The following is a 5000-nucleotide window of genomic DNA, read 5'->3' as shown; positions in this document are numbered from 1 at the left end:
CCCCATGTCGATAGCACCAACGGTTCTGGACTTGGTGTAAATGGGTCCAAATTTGACGGAATAAAAAGGTCAAAGTGGCAGATAGGAGTGTCCGATCGGGCCGATTCCACCACCACTGTACTCAGCAGGCCCTGCCGGGTCGTTAGACACGCAGCATGGCAGGGATCGGTGACATAACATGTAGCAGTTTCCCTTCACAGAAGCGTCTGCAGCAGGTGGGTGGAGGAGGAGGCAGCAGAACCAGGCCTTTGGAGCACTGTGTCATCTCCTGGTCCTGATGCTTTGAATCTCCCTCTCTGTCTGTCTGTCTGTCTGTCTGTCACACACACACACACACACACAGAAGCTGGTCAAGTGCTGTGCAACTGGGATTGCACCTGTCGTCCACAGGAGGGCGCCTAGCTGGGAAGTCCAGTACATTCCATATTAAAGTTGTTGCAAGTGCATTTTTTGTGTAAAAGACAGACACACACACACACACACACACACACACACACACACACAGTAAGGTCTGAAGTGCAAAATTTGAATTACATTCCTTTGTATCTCTCCCTCTCTCTCTCTCTCTCTCTCTCTCTCTCTGTCAACACACACACACACACACACACACACACACACACACACACACACACACACACACACACACACACACACACACACACGTAAGGTCTGAAGTGCAAAATTTGAATTACATTCCTTTGTATCTCTCCCTCTCTCTCTCTCTCTCTCTCTCTGTCTCTCTCTCTCTCTGTCAACACACACACACACACACTCACACACACCAAAGCACACAGACAGAAGCTGGTCACAACTGCTGTGCAGCTGGGATTGAACCAGGGGGGCTCCCTCTGCTGGCTCAATGCGGTACAAAGTGTCAGAAGCTGTTAGATATCTGCTTTTGACAATCAATTGCACCTGTCATCCACAGGAGGGCGCCTAGCTGGGAAGTCCAGTACATTCCATATTAAAGTTGTTGCAAGTGCATTTTTTGTGTAAAAGACAGACACACACACACACACACACACACACACACACACTGTAAGGTCTGAAGTGCAAAATTTGAATTACATTCCTTTGTATCTCTCCCTCTCTCTCTCTCTCTGTCTCTCTCTCTCTGTCAACACACACACACACACACACACACACACGCACACACACACGCTCAATGGAGTATAAAATAAAGACCGGGGCAGTTCTCTCACTGGAGTCTCTTAGAGTGGAGGCTGCCCTTGCTAGCAAGAAGTTCTGTGTGTTTCTCTTCTCTGAGTCTTTACTGAAGAAGTGTTTTATAACATTTTCCTTAACAACTGACATGTGTTTTTTGTGTAAAAGAGAGAGAGAGACACACACACACACTCACACTCACACTCAGCGGCTCAGAGATGAGGGAAAAACAACAGAAATCAGGATAGATTTTAATGTCAGGAGATGCCCTGTGATGCTGGGGCCATTGTGTAAGATTGGAATGTGTACCAGTGGCTGGTGGGTGGTCCTTGAAGGTCCCGGGAGGAGGCGGCGAGGAGGCAGCGGGTGGCTGGGCTTGAGCTGTGGATCAGGGACGTCATTAATTCTGCCTGGTGCTGCGTGTGCCCTGTGCAGCTTGGATGTCTGCCGCTGACGCTCTGTGGTTCCTGTTCTGCTGATCTCCTGGTCCACACACCGCTTCAGGGTGCACTGTACAAGGGAAGAAGAAATGCATCATTGGTTACCAAAATAAAACAGTGTCTTTCTGCCTGTGTCATTCTGTTTGGTTTCTTTGAGCGTTTGTTTCTTAAATACACAGCAAGTGTCACTCTCTCTCTCTGTCACACACACACACACACACACACACACACACACACACACACCAAAGCAAACACACCAAAGCGCACACACACACACACACACAGACACTGAGGTCTGCAGTTCAAAATTTGAATCTCAGAGCTTGGTGTTTTTGTCTCCCTCCAGTGGACAAATGCAGGTATGATTAGGGTTGGTTAGGTTAAGGGGATTTAGCCAGAGCTTGACGGAATAAAATGGAATAACTGGGAAAGTAAGTGTCGTAGAGGGATGAAAGTGGTGTCTACGTGGGGATTTTCTGCCGCTCCGCACGCGCTGGTGAAGACCCCATGTCGATAGCACCAACGGTTCTGGACTTGGTGTAAATGGGTCCAAATTTGACGGAATAAAAAGGTCAAAGTGGCAGATAGGAGTGTCCGATCGGGCCGATTCCACCACCACTGTACTCAGCAGGCCCTGCCGGGTCGTTAGACACGCAGCATGGCAGGGATCGGTGACATAACATGTAGCAGTTTCCCTTCACAGAAGCGTCTGCAGCAGGTGGGTGGAGGAGGAGGCAGCAGAACCAGGCCTTTGGAGCACTGTGTCATCTCCTGGTCCTGATGCTTTGAATCTCCCTCTCTGTCTGTCTGTCTGTCTGTCTGTCACACACACACACACACACACACACACACAGAAGCTGGTCAAGTGCTGTGCAACTGGGATTGCACCTGTCGTCCACAGGAGGGCGCCTAGCTGGGAAGTCCAGTACATTCCATATTAAAGTTGTTGCAAGTGCATTTTTTGTGTAAAAGACAGACACACACACACACACACACACACACACACACACACAGTAAGGTCTGAAGTGCAAAATTTGAATTACATTCCTTTGTATCTCTCCCTCTCTCTCTCTCTCTCTCTCTCTCTCTCTCTGTCAACACACACACACACACACACACACACACACACACACACACACACACACACAGTAAGGTCTGAAGTGCAAAATTTGAATTACATTCCTTTGTATCTCTCCCTCTCTCTCTCTCTCTCTCTCTGTCTCTCTCTCTCTCTCTCTGTCAACACACACACACACACACACTCACACACACCAAAGCACACAGACAGAAGCTGGTCACAACTGCTGTGCAACTGGGATTGAACCAGGGGGGCTCCCTCTGCTGGCTCAATGCGGTACAAAGTGTCAGAAGCTGTTAGATATCTGCTTTTGACAATCAATTGCACCTGTCATCCACAGGAGGGCGCCTAGCCGGGAAGTCCAGTACATTCCATATTAAAGTTGTTGCAAGTGCATTTTTTGTGTAAAAGACAGACACACACACACACACACACACACACACACACACACACACACACACACACACACTGTAAGGTCTGAAGTGCAAAATTTGAATTACATTCCTTTGTATCTCTCCCTCTCTCTCTCTCTCTCTCTCTCTCTGTCTCTCTCTCTCTCTCTCTCTCTCTGTCAACACACACACACACACACACACACACACACACACACACACACACACACACAGTAAGGTCTGAAGTGCAAAATTTGAATTACATTCCTTTGTATCTCTCCCTCTCTCTCTCTCTCTCTCTCTGTCTCTCTCTCTCTCTCTCTGTCAACACACACACACACACACACACACACACACACACACACACACACACACGCTCAATGGAGTATAAAATAAAGACCGGGGCAGTTCTCTCACTGGAGTCTCTTAGAGTGGAGGCTGCCCTTGCTAGCAAGAAGTTCTGTGTGTTTCTCTTCTCTGAGTCTTTACTGAAGAAGTGTTTTATAACATTTTCCTTAACAACTGACATGTGTTTTTTGTGTAAAAGAGAGAGAGACACACACACACACACACACACACACACACACTCACACTCAGCAGCTCAGAGATGAGGGAAAAACAACAGAAATCAGGATAGATTTTAATGTCAGGAGATGCCCTGTGATGCTGGGGCCATTGTGTAAGATTGGAATGTGTACCAGTGGCTGGTGGGTGGTCCTTGAAGGTCCCAGGAGGAGGCGGCGAGGAGGCAGCGGGTGGCTGGGCTTGAGCTGTGGATCAGGGACGTCATTAATTCTGCCTGGTGCTGCGTGTGCCCTGTGCAGCTTGGATGTCTGCCGCTGACGCTCTGTGGTTCCTGTTCTGCTGATCTCCTGGTCCACACACCGCTTCAGGGTGCACTGTACAAGGGAAGAAGAAATGCATCATTGGTTACCAAAATAAAACAGTGTCTTTCTGCCTGTGTCATTCTGTTTGGTTTCTTTGAGCGTTTGTTTCTTAAATACACAGCAAGTGTCACTCTCTCTCTCTCTCTCTCTGTCACACACACACACACACACACACCAAAGCACACACACCAAAGCGCGCACACACACACACACACACACACACACACCAAAGCGCACACACACACACACACACACACACACACACACACACACACACACACACACACAGACACTGTGAGGTTTGCAGTGCAAAATTTGAATTTTAGTGCATGGTGATTTGTCTCCCTCCAGTGGCCCACGGCAGGTATGATGAGGCTTAAATGATAGGTTATGGGGAAAAAGCCAGGAGAGGATGGGACAAAAGTGGAATAACTGAAAAAGTAAGAGGTGTAGAGGGCTGATGTTGGTGTCTAGGTGGGGGTTTTGGTGGGTGCCGGACGCTGTGGCGAAGAAGCCACGCCGATGGCTTCTTCGGTTCTGGAGATATGGCGAATCGGACCAAAAAGGATGGGACAAAAGGGTCCCAGTCGGAGAAAGGAAGGTGCAGAGGGCCTGGGTCCACCACCACTGTACTCAGCAGGCCCTGCCGGGTCGTTAGACACGCAGCATGGCAGGGATTGGTGACATAACATGTAGCAGTTTCCCTTCACAGAAGCCTCTGCAGCAGGTTGGTACAGGAGCAGGCACCAGAAGCAGGCCTGTGGAGCACTATGTCATCTGCTCGGCCTTGCTTCAGGATGCACTGTACAATTCGATAGCAAGACCTCATGGGTTACCACAAAAAAAACAGTGTCTTTCTGCCTCTGTCGTTCTCTTTGGTTTGTTTGAGCGCTTGTTTTTTAAATACACAGCAAGTGTCTCTCTCTCTCTCTCTCTGTCTGTCTCTCTGTCACACACACACACACACACACACACACACACACACACACACACACACACACACAGAAGCAGAGCAGCTGCTGTGCCACTGGGATTGAAC

Source organism: Maylandia zebra, linkage group LG23 (genome assembly GCF_041146795.1).
Source record: "Maylandia zebra isolate NMK-2024a linkage group LG23, Mzebra_GT3a, whole genome shotgun sequence".
NCBI classification, from domain to species: domain Eukaryota; kingdom Metazoa; phylum Chordata; class Actinopteri; order Cichliformes; family Cichlidae; genus Maylandia; species Maylandia zebra.
Note: the sequence above shows the minus strand (reverse complement) of the source record.